The sequence below is a fragment of the Heptranchias perlo genome, chromosome 12 (assembly GCF_035084215.1).
Source record: "Heptranchias perlo isolate sHepPer1 chromosome 12, sHepPer1.hap1, whole genome shotgun sequence".
In the NCBI taxonomy this organism is placed as follows: Eukaryota; Metazoa; Chordata; class Chondrichthyes; order Hexanchiformes; family Hexanchidae; genus Heptranchias; species Heptranchias perlo.
Genome location: NC_090336.1, coordinates 34,591,339 through 34,613,396, shown reverse-complemented (window position 1 = coordinate 34,613,396; position 22,058 = coordinate 34,591,339). Strand labels below are relative to the sequence as shown.

The following is a 22,058-nucleotide window of genomic DNA, read 5'->3' as shown; positions in this document are numbered from 1 at the left end:
TTGAGACTGGTATCAAGATTGAAGACAAAGTTCATTTATAAGGGAAGAAATTCGCCATTGTCATAAGACCATAAGAGATAAGAGCAGGAGTAGGCCATTCGGCCCCTCGAGCCTGCTCCGCCATTTAATGAGATCATGGCTGATCTGATTTTTACCTCAACTCCACTCTCCCGCCTTTTCCCCATATACTTTGACTCCCTTGCTGATCAAAATTTGTCTAACTCAGCCTTGAATGTATTCAATGACTCAGCCTCCACAGCTTTTTGGGGTAAAGAATTCCAAAGATTCATGACCCTCTGGGAGAAGAAATTCCTCCTCATTTCCATCTTAAATGGGTGACACCTTATTCTGAGACCATGCCCCCTAGTTTTAGATTCCCCCTTGAGGGGTAACATCCTCTCAGCATCTACCCTATCGAGTCCCCTCAGAATCTTATATGTTTCAATAAGATCTTCTCTTATTCTTCTAAACTTCAATGAGTATAGCCCCAACCTGTTCAATCTTTCCTCATAAGACAACCCTTCCATACCCAGAATCAACCTAGTGAACCTTCTCTGAACTGCCTCCATTACAAATATGTCCTTCCTTAAATAAGGCACCAGAACTGTACACAGTACTCCAGGTGTGGTCTCACCAGCACCCCGTACAGTTGTAGCATGACTTCCCTGCTTTTATACTCCATCCCCCTAGAAATAAAGGCAAATATTCCGTTTGCCTTCCAGATTACCTGCTGCACCTGTATGTTGACTTTTTGTGTTTCATGTACGAGAACACCCAGATCCCTCTGTACCGCAGCATTTTGTAGTATTTCTCCAATCAAATTATATATTTTGCTTTTTTATTTTTCCTCCCAAAGTGGATGACTTCACATTTTCCCACATTATATTCCATCTGCCAAATTTTTGCCCATTCGCTTAACCTGTCAATATCCCTTTGCAGACACTTTGGGCCCGATATTAGGAGGGAGGCGGGTTGCCAGCGGGGGGGGGGGGGGGGTCGACTGAGCACGTGGGTAACCGCCCAGTAAAATCGGTGGGTTCCCCACGCGATCGTAAATAAATTGAAGCCACTTACCTTGGCTTCCGGGTTTCACGCTGGAAAGCTGCACAGCGGGCAGACTGCGCACCCGCATCATATGATGTCAGCTGGAGGAGCCCTATTTAAAGGGGCAGTCCTCCACTGACTGATGCTGCAGAAAGGAGCCAAAATTACAGCATGGAGCAGCCCAGGGGTAAGACTGCTTCCAGGATGCCTCACTCCAGGCCCTACCGGATGGGGTGAGGAGGAGGGGGAGGACAGAGATCTTCCACCCGGCGGATGGGAGGAAGTGGCCTGCCTCTGCCACTACGAAGGTCTGGCTTGAGGTGGCAGAGGAGGTCACCACTACCACCAACATATCGCCCACCTGCATACAGTGCAGGAGGCGCTTCAATGACCTAAGTAGGTCAGCCAAAGTGAGTACACTAACTCATTCCCTTACACTCCATCTGCCACATCACCACCCCCACCCCACATTTCCTTCTGCACTGCCAACATCACTCTATCACATCACTCCTCACACCCACTCAAAGCTCATTCTCATCTTACCTGCACTTACTCACCTCGCCAGTACTCATCCCACCACTACCACTCAACCCAATCCTCATACAATCTCATGGCTCTATCTCATACTCACTCTCTGATGCATCTCTTTCACAGTCAGCCTCACCCAACCTGCCACTACCTGTGCTGTAGCCACAGGGCATGCATCACATGTGTGTAGTAGGTAGCGTAAGGCAAACATGTCGTGAGCATGAAGGGGATGCACAAGGGTGTTTGAGGGTTTGTCATGGTTTTTACTTATATTTGATTTCTGATCAACTCACATAACATATTATATTGTCACCACTACTGCCACGTCTTGGCCATTCTTGACTGGCTTGTGCAATAATGTCCTTTCATGAGGTTCTCCATGAACACTCTTGATGTCACCCATTGGGTCACCCTACAGTGGGTGTATGTGTAGTTACACGACTACTTTGTGCAGGTGCCTGTTGCGCAGCTCTGTGTTGTGTAGCTCCATGTGGCAGAGGTGGACGGCATGCCTGGCGAGGCTGGTTATGTTGCTTGTCCTCCAATGGAGTGATAAATGCAGCAATGGACCCCCCCACCGCCCCCATCCTGATGGTGTGAGTGTGAGGGGGTCCACAAAGTAGGTAAATGTGTTTGGACAGCAGAGTTTAGGGTATGATTTAATCATTTAGAGTGTGGAGACAACGGTGTGGCAGGCAAAACTTTGTCTGAGGTGACAGAGTGCCCTGCTGCAATGAATGAGGGTTTACCTCCCACCTGTTAAATGGACCTTTGCAGCTGCCACTGGCTGCTGGCTGCAACACATTTATTTAAACAGGGAGTGTTTCCCCCAGCATGGGAAACATGCTCTGGGTAGTCCAAAATACGAATCCTCCTAAAATCTCCAACTAATGAGGTCTGTAAATGACCTCAAGTACCCAGATAATGATCTTAAATGGGATCCCGCCGGCTTTGATTGCCAGTGGGAGGCCCGCATGTGGGGGCTGCGCGTGCACTGATTCGCATCATTGGGGAAGCTGGAAGTGGGCGGGTTGGAGGCGGGCTCCGGACCCGCTCCCGGAATCCCCAATTTTAGGAGCCCATCCCCGCCACAAACACACCCGCTCAGCCATCTGAAAATTGACCCTTTGGGCCCGATTTTACCAGGGGTGCGGGTTCTGGGCGGGTGGGAACGCGCCCGGTGAAATTAGTGGGTTGCCCGCGCGATCATAGCAGGCAACACACTAAATGGATCCACTTACCTGCTCCTCCGGGTTCCCCACTGCTGATCTGCGCGTCGGGCGGGCTGCGCATGCGCAGTAAGATCTGTCAGCTGGAGGCGCTCTATTTAAAGGGGCAGTCCTCCACTGACAGATGCTGCCACAAACAGCAAAAATTACAGCATGGAGCAGCCCAGGGGGAAGGCTGCTCCCAGTTTAATGATGCCTCACCCCAGGTATCATTAGATGGGGTGAGGAGGAGGGGGAGGACAGAGATCTTCCACCCGGCGGGCAGGAGGAAGCGGCCTGCCTCTGCCACCAAGAAGGCCTGGCTCGAGGTGCCAGAGGAGGTCACCTGCGCCACCAACATATCGCCCACCTGCATACAGGGCAGGAGGCGCTCCAATGACCTCAGTAGGTCAGCCACAGTGAGAACACTTACTCATTCCCCGACACTCCGTCTGCCACAACACCGCCCCCACCCCACATCTCCTTCAGCACTGCCAACACTACTCTGTCACATCACCCCTCATACCCACTCAAACCTCATCCTCATCTTACCTGCACCTACTCACCCCGCCACTACCACGCAACCCAATTCTCATACAATCTCATGGCTCTATCCCATACTCACCCTCTCGTGCATCTCTCTCACGGCCAGCCTCACTCAACCTGCCACCACCTGTGCTGCAGCCACAGGGCATGCATCACATATGTGCAGTAGGCAGCGTAAGGCAAATGTGTCGTGAGCATGAAGGGGATGCACAAGGGTGTTTGAGGGTTTGTCATGGTTCTTACATCTATTGACTTAAAGAACAACTCACATCACACGTTATATTGGCACCAATACTGCCATGTCTTCGCGAATCCTGTCCGGTTTGTGGAATAATGCCCGCTCCTGGGTATCCCTATGAGGACCCACCGTTGATGCCACCCAGTGTGTCACTGCAGAGTGGGTGTAGGTGTATTTGCAGGGCTCTTCTGCGCAGACGACTGAGAGACGTCGGCGATGTCCCCGGTGGCACCCTGGAAGGATGCGAAGGAGAAGTTGTTGAGGGAGTGGTGACTTTGGCAGCGACAGGTAGGAAGATGGTGCACGGGCCAGCCGGGAGCAGCTCGGCATGAAAGAGGCTGCAGATGTCCACAACTACATGTCGACTGACTCTGAGCCTCCGTGTGCACTGCTGCTCAGAGAGGTCCAGGAGGCTGAGCCTCGGTCTGTGGAACGTGTGGTGAGGGTAGTGCCCTCTGCGACGCATCTCTCTCTGCGGTAGCCCTCCCTCCTGCTGTACAGGTGGATGTGCCACAGCACTCTGTTGTGGAGCTCCACGTGTCAGAGGTGGACGGCGTGCATGGCGAGGCTGGTGAGGCTGGTGATGCTGTTCGTCCTCCGAGGAGGTCATGACAGCAGCTACGGCGGCCCCCATCCGCAATATGTACATCTGAGGGGGTCCGCAAGGTAGGCACATGTCTCCGGACCCCGGGGTAAGTGTGCAGGTTGGTGACTTCGACCATCAGGAGGAGGGTGGTGGAGGCCAAACTTTGTCCCAAGTGACAGAGCGGCCTCCTGCAATGGCTGAGGGTCTCCCCCCCGCCACCTGTCAAATGGACCTTTGCAGCTGCCACAGGCTGACGGCTGCAACACGTCCATTTCAACTAGGAGTGTTTCCCCCAGTGTGTGAAACAGTCCCATGTTTATCCAAAATCACACACAGTCCCTTAATCAGGTCAGTTAATGACCTGAACAAGCAAAATAAATAACCTCAAGTGGCATCCCGCTGGCTTTAATTGCCTGCGGGATTCCCACCAGCAGGGGCTGCGCACGCACCCCCGCACGTCAGCACGGAACCCGGAAGTGGGCGGGATCGAGGCGCGATCCGGTCCCGCTCCTCCATTTCGGGATTTTCGAGGCCCCCCCGCCGAGAACGCACCCGAGAGCAGGTGCTAAAATCGGCCCCTTTGTGTCCTCATCGCAACTTGCTTTTCCACCTATCTTTGTATCAGCAGCAAATTTGGCCACAAGACACTCTGTTCCTTCATCCAAGTCATTGATATATATTGTAAATAGTTGAGGCCCCAGCACTGATCCCTGCGGAACCCCACTAGTTACAGATTGTCATTTTGAAAATGACCCTTTTATCCTGACTCTTTGGGCCCGATTTTACCAGGGGTGTGGGTTCTTGGCGGGTGGGCAAGCGGGCGCGTGGGTAACGCGCCCGGTGAAATTAGTGGGTTTCCCGCGCGATCGTAGCAGGCAACGCACTAATTGGAGCCACTTACCTGCTCCTCCGGGTTCCCCGCTGCTGGTCTGTGCGTCGGGCAGGCTGCGCATGCACAGTAAGATCTGTCAGCTGGAGGCGCTCTATTTAAAGGGGCAGTCCTCCACTGACAGATGCTGCAACCAATAGCAAAGATGACTGCATGGAGCAGCCCAGAGGGAAGGCTGCTCCCAGTTTAATGATGCCTCACCCCAGGTATCAATACATGGGGTGAGGAGGAGGGGGAGGACAGAGATCTTCCACCCGGCGGGCGGGAGGAAACGGCCTGCCTCTGCCACCAGGAAGGCCTGGCTCGAGGTGGCAGAGGGGGTCACCTGCGCCACCAACATATCGCCCACCTGCACACAGTGCAGGAGGCGCTCCAATGACCTCAGTAGGTCAGCCACAGTGAGTACACGTAGTCTTTCCCCTATACTCCGTCTGCCACATCACTGCCCCCACCCCACATCTCCTTCGGCACTGCCAACACTACTCTGTCACATCACCCCTCATACCCACTCAAACCTCATCCTCATCTTACCTGCACCTACTCACCTCGCCAGTACTCACCCCGCCACTACCACGCAACCCAATCCTCATACAATCTCATGGCTCTATCCCATACTTACCCTCTCGTGCATCTCCCTCACGGCCAGCCTCACTCAACCTGCCACCACCTGTGCTGCAGCCACAGGGCATGCATCACATATGTGCAGTAGGCAGCGTAAGGCAAACGTGTCGTCAGCATGAAGGGAATGCACAAGGGTGTTTGAAGGTTTGTCATGGTTGTTACTTCTATTGAATTTCAGAACAACTCACATCACACATTATATTGGCACCACTACTGCCATGTCTTTGCGAATCCTGTCCGGTTTGTGCAATAATGCCCGCTCCTGGGTATCACTATGAGGACCCACCACTGATGCCACCCATTGTGTCACTGCAGAGTGGGTGTAGGTGTATTTGCAGGGCTCTTCTGCGCAGCCGACTGAGAGACATCGGCGATGTCCCCGGTTGCACCCTGGAAGGCTGTGGAGGAGAAGTTCGGGAGGGCAGTGGTGACTTTGACAGCGACAGGTAGGAAGATGGTGCACGGGCCAGCCAGGAGCAGCTCGGCATGAAAGAGGCTGCAGATGTCCACGGCTACATGTCGAGTGACTCTGAGCCTCCGTGTGCACTGCTGCTCAGAGAGGTCCAGGAGGCTGAGCCTCGGTCTGTGGAACCTGTGGCGAGGGTTGTACCCTCTGCGACGCATCTCTCTCTGCGGTAGCCCTCCCTCCTGCTGTACAGGTGGATGTGTCACAGCACTCTGTTGTGGAGCTCCACGTGTCAGAGGTGGACAGCATGGATGGCGAGGCTGGTGAGGCTGGTGATGCTGTTCGCCCTCCGAGGAGGTCATGACTGCAGTTACGGCGGCCCCCATCCGCAAGATGTACATCTGTGGGGGTCCGCAAGATAGGTAAATGTCTCCGGACCCCGGGGTAAGTGTGCAGGTTGGTGACTTTGACCATCAGGAGGAGGGTGGTGGAGGCCAAACTTTGTCCCAAGTGACAGAGTGGCCTCCTGCAATGAGTGAGGGTCTCCCCCCCCCCCCCACCACCTGTCAAATGGACCTTTTCAGCTGCCACAGGCTGACAGCTGCAACACGTTCATTCGATCTGGGAGTGTTTCCCCCAGTGTGTGAAACAGTCCCATGTTGATCCAAAATCACACACAGTCCCTTAATCAGGTCAGTTCATGACCTGAAATAGCTAAATAAATACTCTCAAGTGGCATCCCGCTGACTTTAATTGCCTGCGGGATTCCCACCAGCGGGGGCTGCGCGCACACGCCGGCGCGTCAGCGGGGAACCTGGAAGTGGGCGGGATCGAGGCGGGATCCGGTCGGGATCCTGGATTTCACGATTTTCGAGGCCCCCCTGCCGAGAACACACCCGATAGCGGGTGCTAAAATCGGGCCCTTTGTTTTCTGTTAGTTAGCCAATCCTCTATCCATGCCAGTATATTACCCCCAACACCATGAGCTCTTATCTTGTGCAGTAATCTTTTATGTGTCACCTTATCAAATGCCTTTTGGAAATCAAAATATACTGCATCCATTGGTTCCCCTTTATCCACCCTGCCCGTTACTTCCTCAAAGAACTCTGATAAATTTGTCAGACATGATTTCCCCTTCATAAAACTATGTTGACTCTCCTTGATTGTATTATGAGTCTCCAAATGTCCTGCTACTACTTCCTTAATAATGGATTCTAGCATTTTCCCAGTGACAGATGTTAGGCTAACTGGTCTATAGTTACCTGCTTTCTGTCTCACTCCCTTCTTGAATAGGGGTGTTACATTTGCGGTTTTCCAATCTGCTGGGACCTTTCCAGAATCTAGTGAATTCTGGAAGATTACAACCAATGCATCCAATATCTCTGTAGCCACTTCCTTTAAGACCCTTGGATGCAAGCCATCAGGTCCAGGGGACTTGTCAGCCTTTAGACCCATTAGTTTACCTAGTACTTTTTCTCTAGTGATAGTGATTGTTTTTAGTTCCTCCCTCCCCTTTGCCCCTTGATTTTCTACTATTATTTTCTACTACTCCTGTTCCTATGTTATTAGTGTCTTCTACTGTGAAGACAGATACACAATATCTGTTCAATTCCTCTCCCCTTTCTCTGTCATAAATTTGGTTGAAGTGGGGAAAAAAGGGGAGGAGAATGAATTAGTATGATGGAGATAACTTGCTGTTAAGCTCAATAGCCTTAAACTATTGAGCAACTACAGTACTTGTTTACTGTTGACCGCACAGGAATTTGGTTACAAATTCCTGCACTCAAAAGCAATTTAATACAACAATGGTTGGATCAAATATAGCGTATTGTTTAGGTTTCGACCTATGTTGCAAGGCTGTAACACATTTGAGGCACATGTTAACATGCCGGAGCATTATTATTGGAACTCCAAGACTATGTTGCAGTGTTGTTATACACTACTTTTAAAGCAGTTTTAATATTGAAGTTTTCATCTTGCCATTCAACTTTGGTTCTTTTGCTACTACTACCAAATTTTATAATTTAGGTTTAAGAACATAAAAAATTCAAGGCTGAGTAAGGCCATTCAACCCATTGAATCCCATCACTCCAACATTTCTATTTATTTTCCATGGTCATCATAGCAAAATCTAAATTATTCATAGGACAACATCACCTCTGACAGGAGGAGTGATGGAGATGCATAGATTCATTGTGCTACAGGGTTATTCAAAGTTTTGTACCTATTGTATTGTAACTCCATTTGTCATTCCTTATCAATCCTATCATAGAAAGCAGAAGTGTGAAGGAGAGGGAACGGGAATTGGGGGGAAGGGGAATTCCCAATTTTATGTTCACTGGAGGGGGTGTTTCAGATTTCATCAAAAGCAAAATAGTGCAGATGCTGGAAATCTGAAATAAAAACAGAAAATGCTGGGAAAGCTCAGCAAGTGAGGCAGCATCTGTGGAGAAAGAAAGAGTTAACGTTGCAGGTCAAAGACCTTTCATCAGATTTGACAAAAGGTTTTCGACCTGAATCGTTGGGCTCGATTTTCGGACATCCGAGCCAGCCGGTTCGTGGCGGGGGGGCTCCAAAAATCGGGGATTCCCGGGGTGGGTCCGGAGCCCGGCTCCAACCCGCCCACTTCCGGGTTCCCCAGTGACGCGCTTACACGTGCGTGCAATTAAAGCCAGCGGGATGCCACTTAAACTAATTAAGTAGATACTTCAGGTCGTTAGCATACCTGATTGACATGATATTTTAGGAGGGGTGGGATTTTCAACTCAACTGAGATTGTTTCCTGTAATGGGGGAAACACTCCCAGTTGAAATGGACGGTTTGCAGCCACCAGCCTGTGGCAGCTACAAAGGTCCATTTGACAGGTGGGGGGGGGGAGACCCTCACTCATTGCAGGAGGCCACTCTGTCACTTTGGACAAAGTTTGGCCTCCACCACCCTCCTCCTGACAATAAAATTCGCATTTACCTACCTTGCGGACCCCCTCAAACCTACATCTTCCGGATGGGGGCCGCCATAGCTGCAGTCGTGACCTCCTCGGAGGACGAACAGCATCACCAGCCTCGCCGGCCATGCCGTCCACCTCTGACACGTGAAGCTCCACAACACAGTGCTGTGACACATCCACCTGCACAGCAGGAGGGAGGGGAACTGCAGAGAGAGATGCGTCGCAGAAGGCACTACCCTCGCCACAGGGTCTACAGACCGAGGCTCAGTTTCCTGGACCTCTCTGAGCAGCAGTGCATACGGAGGCTCAGAGTCACTCAACATGTAGTCGTGGACATCTGCAGCCTCTTTCATGCTGAGCTGCTCCCAGCTGGCCCGAGCACCATCTTCTTACCTGTCGCTGTCAAAGTCACCACTGCCCTCAACAACTTCTCCTCCGTATCCTTCCAGGGTGCCACCGGGGACATCGCCGACGTCTCTCAGTCGTCTGCACAAAAGACCCCTGCAAAAGCCACTCTGCAGTGACACAATGGGTGGCATCAGTTATGGGTCTTCATCGTGATCCACATTATTGCACAAACTAGACAAGATTTGCAAAGACGTGGCAGCAGTGGTGACAATATAATATGTAATGTGAGTTGATCAGAAATCAAATATAAGTAAAAACCATGACAAACCCTCAAACACCCTTGTGCATCCCCTTCATGCTCACGACAAGTTTGCCTTATGCTTCCTACTGCACATATGTGATGCATGCCCTGTGGCTGCAGCACAGGTAGTGGCAGGTTGAGTGAGGCTGACTGTGAAAGAGATGCATGAGAGGGTATGAGATTGTTTGAGGTTTGGGTTGAGTGGTAGTGGTGGGATGAGTACTGGCGAGGTGAGTAAATGCAGGTAAGATGAGGATGAGCTTTGAGTGGGTGTGAGGAGTGACGTGATAGAGTAGTGTTGGCAGTGCAGAAGGAGATGTGGTGTGGGGGTGATGATGTGGCAGACGGAGTGTAGGGGAATGAGTAAGTGTACTCACTTCGACTGAACTACTTAGGTCATTGAAGCGCTTCCTGCACTGTATGCAGGTGGGCGATATGTTGGTGGTGCAGGTGTCCTCCTCTGCCACCTCGAGCCAGGCCTCCGTGGTGGCAGAGGCAGGCCACTTCCTCCCGTCCACCGGGGAGAAGATCTCTGTCCTCCCCCTCCTCCTCACCCCATCCAGTAAGACCTGGAGTGGGGCATCATTAAACCTGGGAGCAGCCTTTCCCCTGGGCTGCTCCACGCTGTAATTTTGCATATTTTCTGCAGCATCAGTCAGTGGAGGACTGCCCCTTTAAATAGGGCTCCTCCAGCTGACAGCCTATGATGGGGCTGCGCAGTCCGCCCGCTGCGCAGCTTTCCAGCGTGAAACCCAGAAGCCAAGATAAGTGCCTTCAATTAAGCTGCGATCGCGTGCGGAGCACCCCGAATTCACTGGGCGCATTACCCATCGACCCCCCGCTGCCAACCCGCCTCCCTCCTAAAATCGAGCCTGTTAACTCTGTTGCTTTCTCAACAGATGCTGCCTCACTTGCTTAGCTTTTCCAGCATTTTCTGTTTTTATATGTTATAGATTTCATGTTCAGTTGGCGGGGGAACAATTTCATTGAGGGAGGTTAGTTCACGGACTCGTGCTCAGTTGTGGGGGAGGGATGGATTCAGAATTCATGTTCAGTGGAAGGTAGGGGTTGGTAGTCACGGTCATTTGGGGGATTATCCAGATCAGTGTAGGGGGAAGCTCTTGAATTTATGCTTGGCAAGGGGCGGCAGGCTATATCCATGTCAATTGGAACCTGGACATTCCCGAGTAGAGGGGGAAATTGGTGACAAATTGATGTTCAGCCGGGGTGGGGGGGGGGGAGTTAGTTCACTTTCATTATGTGGGGAATGATCCAGGGTTAATCTTCAGTTCCATTGCACTCTTATAGATTTGCCAAGATCTAAAGAGGTGCAGAATCCCGTTGCAGAAAAATATTCAACTTGGCTCACTGTGGTGTGATGGGCTTTGCTTTCATGAGGCTGGGGTCCTGGGGACTGGCTGGTCCAGGTGGTGAGTAACTTGAGGAAAAGCTTTGGATTCTGGGAAAGACTTTTACATTGGTCTTTGATATTGGAATGATTTCAGGGAGTGTTCTTAAATCACTCATTCTTTGGTTCCGAGACACTCGCTAAGAAGTGCAACATGGAGGCATCGGGAAAGAGGGAAGTAAAATTTGACTTTTTATTAAATTTGACAGGGTGGAGTGCCAGATTAAGAATGATTAACTCCATAAATGGGAAAAAGTATGTAACATTTTAATAAAACTGAAAAATTGACACAAAGAAACAGTTCAAACTTGCAATGATTTAGACTTAAATGTAGGGGGCATGAATAAGCAGTTTGCAGATGATACAAAAATTGGCCGTGTGGTTGATGGTGAGTAAGAAAGCTGTAGACTGCGGGAAGTTAACAATGGACTGGTCAAGTGGGCAGAAAAGTGGCAAATGGAATTCAATCTGGATAAGTGTGAGGTAATACATTTGGGGAGGGCAATCAGGGCAAGGGAATACACTATAAATGATGGGATACTGAGAAGTGTAGAGGCACAGAGGGACCTTGGAGTGCATGTTCACAGATCCCTGAAGGTATTAGCACAGGTAGTTAAGGTGGTTAAGAAGGCATATGGCATATTTTCCTTTATTAGCCAAGGCATAGAATATAAGAGCAGGGAGGTTATGCTAGAACTGTATAAAACACTAGTTAGGCCAAAGCTAGAGTGCTGCGTACAGTTCTGGTCACCACATTACAGGAAAGATGCGATTGCACTAGAGAGGGTACAGAGGAGATTTATGAGGATGTTGCTCGGACTGGAGAATTTTAGCTACGAGGAAAGATTGGATAGGTGGGGGTTGTTTTCTTCGGAACAGAGGAGGCTGAGGGGAGATTTAATTGAGGTGTATAAAATTATGAGGGGCCTAGATAGAATGGACCCTTTTCCCTTAGAAGAAAGGTCAATAACCAGGGAGCATAGATTTAAATTAATTGGTAGGACAATCAGAGGGGAGTTGGAGAGAATTTTTTTCACCCAGACGGTGGTGAGGGTCTGGAACTCACTGCCTGAAAGGGTGGTAGAGGCAGAAACCTTCATCTCATTTAAAATGTACTAGGATATGCACTTGAAGTGCCATAATCGACAGGGCTACAGACTAAGAGTCGAAAGTGGGATTAGGCGCTATCGCTCTTTTTCAGCTGGCACAGACACGATGGGCCGAATGGCCTCCTTCTGTGCCGTAAATTTCTATAATTCTATGAATAAAATTATAGCGGCTGAAATTCCAAGATGTCTATCCCAGGTTCTGAAATGTTGTAGAGAGGAACTCCCTGAGCATGCTCACAGACTAGGTACAAAGTCACATAATGGGCAGGCTACATAATTGCAGCGTTAAGAAGTTTCAATAGGAAAAACCTATTAGAAATGTGGACATAGGAATTTATATTGGGAAAAAATTGTCAATGGGAATTCAATTTGGTACAGACAGGAAGTGTATGCAAATATATAGATAGTTATATATTGCCGTTATACAGGCTACTTTTATAAGATTGTTATATTGTACTACCGCCTTGTTGAAGTACTTATTATAGTATTAATGATGTGTTTCAAAGGAACAATGATGTATAATAATGGGTGAGCCGAGTAGATAATTTGGTAATGGTTCAAGTCCTCATTCAACAGAAAGTGAATTTCTATAGGATTTACATGATGCTAGTGCCTATAAAAGTATCTTAAAGAGGTGCCATTTTAGTTTAATTAGAGTCAGCAGTGAGATCTTCCACCTACCCCAGCAGACATCATCAGCACCATAGTGAAAGTTTAATGTCTACATATTTATTATTTCTTGTGTACATTTCTTGCACTGAAGAAATTGCAGGGAATCATAAAAGGTCACCACATCGTATTTGATTAAAATGATCAATACATGTAAAGGTTAGAAAAGATGGGCAATCCTAAAATATCAAACTATGAAATACACACAAATTACATGCTATTCTTTTTAATGTAATCCTATTATTCCTTCCTTACTATGTAAAAAAAATGCTGGAATTGTTAATGGTGCAGTCAAAGGTTCAGTCAGTCAATGATTTAGAGTATGGGGGTATATATTATTGTCCAGTGCGAGTGTTTAGAAGACCAGCACATTTGCTGAGTAATGCAATTCATAGCAATTTAGTAATGCATTATGGGGCATTTTTTGTGTTGCTAAGTAAATAGTAAATAATTGGAATATCTGTCCATTTTGCTGAATAAATTAAATCATAATACTTCTGTCTTAGAACATGTTTTCAAAGTTACACTGATAGTTTAAAATTAATATAAGAAAATGACAGTGACTTTTAGCATTGTTGCTGATTTTGAAATATATTATAAATGGAACCTTTTTTACTTCTGTTATTTTAGTATTCTAAAACTTCACTGTAATTCATTGATATAAGTGAAACATTAAGATTGTTACTTGACTCAATATTAGGTGTACTGATACACAGGAAGACAGATCTGGATAGCACTTTTACAGACCTCTTTGAAGTCAAAAAATATATTTGTTAGTTGACAAACATTCTGACTCCAAAATTTCACCGTTTATAGGGTCTATCATCTTAGTTGCACCTTGTGTAAGAATAGTTCCTTCTCACATTTTGAGACTTTTAAATAATGACTTTAGATCACAGTTTGATGGTAGTTGGCACAGTCTACAAAATGAAAGGGTTCCAAATAACCATAGAACATTGAAGTTAATAGTTGGAAGGGGAAAAAACAGCTTGTTTGAAAATGTTGGCACTTTAAAGATCCACGTAAAGTGAAAACTGTTTGTAAAGATGAGGGTAGCTAATAATATCATCACTACATGGTGATATTATTGCCTCATTTCATGCACTGAATGGTTAATCAATAACAACAACCTGCATTTATATAGTCCCTTTAATGTAGAAAAATGTCCCAAAGCACTAGCTCAAACTATATGAAGTTTTAAAAAAGCAAAATGAATGAAGACACTGGAAAACAGTTTGAACAATGTAGCACCTACTCCAAGGGCATAATGGAATTCCCAGCAAAAGCAATTGATGCTGTATCAATTCACTTTCAAAAAAGGGTTGAATGCATATCTAGCAGAGGATGGGATTGCAGATTATAGGGAAAGGTATACATGAAGTTGATCAAATACTACACAAGATGTGATAGTTCCTCGGCTAATGGGGCTAGTTAGAGGAGATGTTATCTGTGGAGGGTAACAAGCCAGATTCAATCATGGAGATGTAAGGATAGATGAATATTTCCAAGTTTACCTTGATTATCTTCAGGGATCAGGGGGTATTTCTGCAGAATTCTGCAGAATCATCTCTTGAGTGAAGTCCATTGAAGTCTGTGGAAGTACTGAGCATGATGGGCTTTAATGGCCTTTCCTGATTCCATGCTTCATTAAGTTCTTATTTTTCACCAGTGAACAATAATGGACTTTCCGCTAGTGATTACAATTGTGGTAGAAACCTCAACTTGTTTCTAGGCAGTACCAGACAAATTTAGGCAGATTATATAGCACTTTCTAGATTGGTACTCATGGAGCAGAGAAGGCAGGATGACTGCCAGTGCAATCTTTAAAAAAAAATTTTCATTAAAATTTTTTACTATCCTCATCAAAAGCATTGAGGACATGAACATAAACAGCCTGATGTGTGGCCTCTGCTTGTTTTTATCTCTATTAGAGAGGGATGAGGTCCTGCAGGCTGATATTAAGGAGTTAGGAAAGACATTAATAAGCAGGACCTCAAAGGTAGTAATCTCCGAATTACTCCCGGTGCCACGCGCTAGCGAGTATAGAAATGGGAGGATAGAGAAGATGAATGCGTGGCTGGAGAGACAGTCCAGGAGGGAGGGCTTTAGATTCCTGGGGCATTGGGACTGGTTCTGGGGGAGGTGGGACCTGTACAAGCTGGACAGGTTGCACCTCAACAGGACTGGGACCAATATCCTCGCGGGGAGGTTTGCTAGTGCTGTTGGGGAGGGTTTAAACTAGCTTGGCAGGGGAATGGGAATTTGAGTGTAGATTCAGAACAGAGAGAAGCAGAGCTGGAAATGTATACCTCAATGCAAGGAGTATAGTGAATAAAGCAGATGAGCTATGGGCACAGATAGACACGTGGAAATACGATATCCTAGTTATTACAGAAACATGGCTTAAAGAGGGGCTGGAACGGCAGCTCAATGTTCCTGGTTACAGGGTTTTCAGACGTGATAGAGAGGGGGATAAAAAAGGAGGGGGTGGCAATATTGGTTAAAGAAACAATTATGGCCGTGAGGAGGGATTTGATGTTAGAAGGATCATCAAATGAGGCCATATGGGTTGAGCTAAAGAACAAAAAAGGGGCAGTCACATTTCTGGGAGTGTACTATAGACCCCCAAACAGTCAGAGGGAGATAGAAGAGCAAATATGTTGGCAAATTTTTGAGAAGTGCAAAAACAATAGAGCAGAAATAATAGGGGATTTCAACTACCCTAATATTAATTAGGATACAATCAGTGCAAAAGATATAGAGGGTGCAGAATTCTTAAATTGCATTCAGGAGAACTTTTTTAGCCTGTACATGGGAAGCCCAACAAGAGAGGGGGCAGTTCTGGATTTAGTTTTAGGGAATGAAGCAAGTGGAAGGCGTATCAGTGGGAGAGCATTTTGGTGGTAGTGATCATAATTCAGTTAGATTTAGCATAGTTATGGAAAAGAACAGAGATAGAACAGGAATAAAAGTTCTAAATTGGGGAAAGGCCAATTTTACTAAGCTGAGAAGTGATTTAGCAAAAGTGGACTGGAAACTGCTACTTGAAAGTAAATTTATGTCAGAGCAGTGGGAGGCATTCAAGGGGGAGATTTAAGGGGTTCAGAGTAAACATGTTCTCACAAAGAAAAAGGGTGGGACTGCCAAATCTAGAGCCCCCCAAATGACAAGAAGCACACAGGGTAAGATAAGGCAAAAAAGGGAAGCTTACGTCAGACACCAAGAGCTCAATACTGAAGAAAGCTAGAGGAGTATAGAAAGTGCAGGGGTAAAATTAAAAAGGAAATTTGGAAAGCAAAGAGAGGGCATGAAAAAGTACTGGCAAGTAAAATTAAGGAAAACCCAAAAATGTTTTATAAATACATAAAGAGCAAGAGGATAACTAAGGAAAGAGTAGGGCCTATTAGAGACCAAAAAGGTAATCTATGTGTGGAGGCAGAAGATGTGGGTATGGTTCTTAATGAATACTTTGCATCAGTCTTCACAAAAGAGGGGGGACGATGCAGAGATTGTAGTTAAGGAGGAGGAGCGTGAAATATTAACTGGGATAAACATAGTGAGAGAGGAAGTGTTAAAGGGTTTAGCATCTTTGAAAGTAGATAAATTGCCAGGTCTGGATGAAATGTATTTCAGGTTGCTAAGAGAAGCAAGGGAGGGACTAGCAGAGGCTCTGACCATCATTTTCCAATCCTCCCTGGCTACAGGCATGGTGCCGGAGGTTTGGAGGACTGCTAATGTTGTACCATTGTTTAAAAAGGAAAAAAGAGATAGGCTGAGTAATTATAGGCCAGTCAATCCAACCTCGGTGGTGGGCAAATTATTTTAATCGATTCTGAGGAACAGCATAAATCGTCATTTGGAAAGGCACAGGTTATTCAAGGACAGTCAGCATGGATTTGTTAAGGGAAGGTCATGTCTGACTAACTTGATTGAATTTTTTGAGCAAGTAACATGTTTGATGTAGTGTACATGGATTTTAGAAAGGCTTTTGACAAGGTTCCACATGGTAGACTGGTCAAAAAAGTAAAAGCCCATGGGATCCAAGGGAAAGTGGCTAGTTGAATCCAAAATTGGCTCAGTGACAGGAAGCAAAAGGTAATGGTTGACAGATGTGTTTGCGACTGGAAGGCTGTTTCCAGTGGGTTCCTGCAAGGATCAGTACTAGGTCCCCTGCTTTTTGTGGTATATATTAATGATTTGGACTTGAATGTGGGGGGCTCGATCAAGAAGTTTGCAGATGATTCAAAAATTGGCCGTGTGGTTGATAGTGAGGAGGAAAGCTGTAGACTGCAGGAAGATATCAATGAACTGGTCAGGTGGGCAGAAAAGTGGCAAATGGAATTCAATCCAGATAAGTGTGAGGTAATGCATTTGGAGAGGGCAAACAAAACAAGGGAGTACACAATAAATGGGAAAGTACTGAGAGGTGTAGAGGAACAAAGGGAACTTGGAGTGCATGTTCACTGGTCCCTGAAGGTAGCAGGACCGGTAGATAAGGTGTTTAAAAAGGCATACGGGATACTTTCCTTTATTAGCTGAGGCACAGAATATAAGAGCAGGGAGGTTAAGCTAGAACTGTATAAAACATTGGTTAGGCCACAGCTTGAGTACTGTGTACAGTTCTGGTCATCACATTACAGGAAAGATGTGATTGCACTAGAGAGGGTACAGAGGAGATTTACAAGGATGTTGCCAGGGCTGGAGAATTTTAGCTATGAGAAAAGATTGGATAGGCTGAGGTTGTTTTCTTTGGAACAAAGGAGGCTGAGGGGAGATTTAATTGAGGTATATAAAATTATAACGGGACTAGATAGAGTGGATAGGGAGGACCTATTTCCCTTAGTATTGACCAAGGGGCATAGATTTAAAGTAATTGGTAGAAGGATTAGAGGGGAGCTGAGGAGAAATTTTTTAACCCAGGGGCTGGTGGGGGTCTGGAACTCACTGCCTTAAAGGGTGGTAGAGGCAGAAACCCTCAACTCATTTAAAAAGTACTTGGATGTGCACTTGAAGTGCCGTAACCTACAGGGCTATGGACCGAGTGCTGGAAAGTGGGATTAAGCTGGATAGCTCTTTTTCAGCCCGCATGGACACGATGGGCTGAATGTCCTCCTTCTGTGCCGTAACTTTCTATGATTGTCACATCACAACATAGAGAGAAATATCTGGTGGCAAATCAGTAGTGCTGGTGACCACCCTTTTTTACCCTTCTCTTCTCTGAGCCCAGGCGATAGCTCCCAATTGTTACCAGGAGAAGGGAAATTGAAACCCTGCTCCAAACACGACTTTGCCATTACTGGAAGCATAGATATGCAAGAATGCTGATTGCACTTCTCCAATTTCTACCAGCATTAAAATATAGCTCACTGTTTACCGAACTGAATACGATTAAAGTCCTGTCCTGCTTCATATTATAAAATTTCTGCATAATATATTTTTCAAATGTAATTTTGGATAGGGTAATTTGTGAATTTTAAATGGAGCTTTTTTCTGAAAAGCATTATTTTTGCGTTTGTGGGGCAATGCGGAGGCAACTAGCTGGTTCTTCACTCTGCTGTTGATTGGCTATACTTACAAGTTAATTGTATCAGTAATTCTCTAATGTTTCTGATACTTTAATGCAGTCAAGTTTGCAGTCTCATATCAGTGCCAAGCTCTCTGTTTGAGGACAGTCAAGCTATTTGATATGTAATCTAGGTGTCAAAAGCAATTGAAATCCATCAAATGCCACAAGTCTCCAGGTCACTATCTGTCTGAAAAGTAAAATTGATTAATGGCATGCTTAGTGTGAGAACACAGCTGTGATCTGGGGTAGCAAAAGCTGTTTGTTTCTCATTGCAATGGTGCGACAGGACTCCAGGGAGCTCCGAAGTGCCCAGGTTATGTTTATCAAAGTCTCAGTTCAAAGATTCTGAAAAGGACTCATAAAATTACAAACACTATTTTCAAGACAGTTTGAAGTAACATGCAAATAAAGATGTTCCTTTTGGTTCTGGGTAATTATAAATCTTGTAAGTAAATTTTTATGCTAATTCTAACCTGAATATATTGTGGTAAAAGAGTAATTGTTAATTCTGTGGCATGCTATTCCCATTCATGACAACAAAAAGATGCAAGTTTTAGATTAATAGGGGCACATGTGTTTGTTTATGGAATCTGAACTGTGCTCTGCATACAACTGTGCTCTCCTCCTCCTTCCCCCCTCGTGGTCTCTTCTCCCTCCCTGCTTGCCAGAAAAACATGAAAGCCCACAACCTGACAATAAAGCCCTTCAAACTTGAATTTGTTCTTGAATAAATTCATGACAAAATTGAGCACAAACATTCTTATTATGAAACGTAATGTTAGATGAGGTGGTCAAGTTGAATTCCTCACTCGAGATCCATGTGTGTAATTCCACCAGTATAGCGAATGTTGCCAAATTGGTGGATCTTTTAAGAAAACAAAAGTGAGTTTGATAGTTTAATAATGTGTAAAAATGTGTTTTTGTGAACTATGCGCTGCTTTTAGAGGCTGCTTCTGATCTTCTCCTTTTAACGTCCCAGTTATACACTCTTGCCATATTGACTTCTGTCGTGGTGAACTGATCTCGAAGGAAGTCCAGGTCTTCTTCTAGTCCTTCCAGATTACGGGTTGCAGTTGTTAGATTCTTCTCGAGTAAAGCGCGAGCCTCATCAAGATCATATTCAAGCATTACATTAGCCCCCAACCATAAGCATACTTTATCCGTAGAAGCAGAATTTTGGCTGATTCCCCCATCCCCTTTTAACCCACGACCCTTGAGACCATTTATAATATTCCCACTGCTATCAGTTGACTCGCAACAGGCCAAGGAAAAGACCTTGGGTATTTCTGGTCAATATGGCTCGACTACTCAACTGGATAAACTTACTGAGCCATTTGGGAAGCCTGGCTCCATGATCGTTTTTAAAATGTTACTATAAACTAATAAAGGCACATAATAAAATAAATATTAAAATATTGCCATCAAAAATAAATGTGGCACATAAGGATACATCTACCTGTGCTCCCAGAAGAGGGCTGAAAAGATTCAGAGTCAGAGAATTGACGCTGCGGTTGTTACAGTTCTTTCTCTAACTTACCTATCAAAGTGTGACACCCTTAAAGTGGATGAATTTACACACTTATGATTAATACCATAACAACAATAAATACATTTCAAAGCCTTAAAGGAATACAAAACAAATGCAGAAACCTTGGATTGACGACAGAAGACAGAGGGTGGTTGGAGAGGGTTGTTTTTCAAACTGGAGGCCTGTGACCAGCGGTGTGCCTCAGGGATCGGTGCTGGGTCCGCTGTTATTTGTTACTTATATGAATGATTTGGATGAGAATTTAGGAGGCATGCTTAGTAAGTTTGCAGATGACACCAAGATTGGTGGCATTGTGGACAGTGAAGAAGGTTATCTAGGATTGCAAACGGGATCTTGATAAATTGGGCCAGTGGGCCGATGAATGGCAGATGGAGTTTAATTTAGATAAATGTGAGGTGATGCATTTTGGTAGATCGAATCGGGCCACGACCTACTCCGTTAATGGTAGGGTGTTGGGGAGAGTTATAGAACAAAGAGATCTAGGAGTACAGGTTCATAGCTCCTTGAAAGTGGAGTCACAGGTGGATAGGGTGGTGAAGAAGGCATTCAGCATGCTTGGTTTCATTGGTCAGAACATTGAATATAGGAGTTGGGATGTCTTGTTGAAGTTGTACAAGACATTAGTAAGGCCACACTTGGAATACTGTGTACAGTTCTGGTCACCCAATTATAGAAAGGATATTATTAAACTAGAAAGAGTGCAGAAAAGATTTACTAGGATGCTACCGGGACTTGATGGTTTGACTTATAGGGAGAGGTTGGATAGACTGAGACTTTTTTCCCTGGAGAGTAGGAGGTTAAGGGGTGATCTTATAGAAGTCTATAAAATAATGAGGGGCATAGATAAGATAGATAGTCAAAATCTTCTCCCAAAGGTAGGGGAGTCTATAACGAGGGGGCATAGATTTAAGGTGAGAGGGTCCAGAGGGGCAATTTTTTCACTCAAAGGGTGGTGAGTGTCTGGAACGAGCTGCCAGAGGCAGTAGTAGAGGCAGGTACAATTTTGTCTTTTAAAAAGCATTTGGACAGTTACATGGGTAAGATGGGTATAGAGGGATATGGGCCAAGCGCAGGCAACTGGGACTAGCTTAGTGGTATAAACTGGGCGACATGGACTTGTTGGGCCGAAGGGCCTGTTTCCATGTTGTAAACTTCTATGATTCTATGATTCTAAAACAAACGCAAAAACAAAACAATGCAGCTAATATTGCAAAATAAAACGAGGTGGATTATTGTTCTCACGTTATTTAATTAATTTTGTTCCAAAAGGAAAAGGTAACGAGGAGACCCATGAAATCTCAACCACAAGGAGCGACACTGACTCAGTTTTGGTTTGAGACAGGGAAGCAAAATAAACGCAAGTCTTATTTGTTTGAACAGTTGGCAATCTGCCTCGTTCTTTTGGGATCATCAGTCTCGCCTCTAACATTTCCTCGATATTGATGACCTTAAATGACAGGCGGTGAAGAGTAACAATCAGGTGAGGCTCTTGTTGCCCCTCAGCTCGCGCTCTCTCTCCCTCCCTGGGCTGGTCCGTCACAATCGCCGCGGCGGGGCGAGCAGCGCGAGTGACGCGCAGCGATGATTGAAGGTTTTCGAGTTGCGAATTGGCCGAGGTCCCGTCCAGAAGCTGCCTGAGCCTCGGGGCGTGCCGTAGAGTCGGCGGTTCCATGGTGAAAGTTTTTTTTTCTCTCTCAAGTGTCCGAGAGACAGAGAGAGAAGAGGAGAGGAGAGGAGGAGGGTCATCACCGGCTGGAGGAGAGAGAGACACACCGTGAGTACCCGCACCACACACCGACACCCGAACAGGGCGGTCGGGCCGCTCGGCTCCTCCGGCGGTGCCGCGGCCGTTGGGGCGAGTGTTTCCCCGACCGAGCCGTTGGAGTGTGAGCTCCGTTACCATGGCAGCGGGGGGGAGTGGGGGGGGGCAGGAGAGCCGGGGAGGGGCAGGAGAGCCGGGGAGGGGCAGGAGCAGGAGAGCCGGGGTGGGGGGCAGGAGAGCCTGGGTGGGGGGCAGGAGAGCCGGGGTGGGGGGGGGAGGGAGGGGCAGGAGAGCCGGGGTGGGTGGGGAGGGGCAGGGGGGGGGAGGGGGAGA

At 46.5% G+C, this 22,058-nt stretch overlaps 1 protein-coding gene across 6 annotated transcripts in view; it reads left to right on the top strand.

The window, feature by feature from the left end:
• stk33 (serine/threonine kinase 33) overlaps window positions 1-22,058 on the top strand; it is a 231,786-nt gene that overhangs the window by 47,385 nt on the left and 162,343 nt on the right. For 3 of the 6 annotated variants that reach the window (XM_067993924.1, XM_067993923.1, XM_067993919.1), the window contains exon 1: window positions 21,290-21,737. The exons of 1 other annotated variant lie outside the window; for it this stretch is intronic. The gene's annotated coding sequence lies outside the window, so the exon portion shown is untranslated. Of the gene's footprint in view, window positions 1-21,281; window positions 21,738-22,058 lie in introns of those variants that run through there. 2 more of the 6 variants (XM_067993926.1, XM_067993927.1) reach the window with 2 other exon arrangements.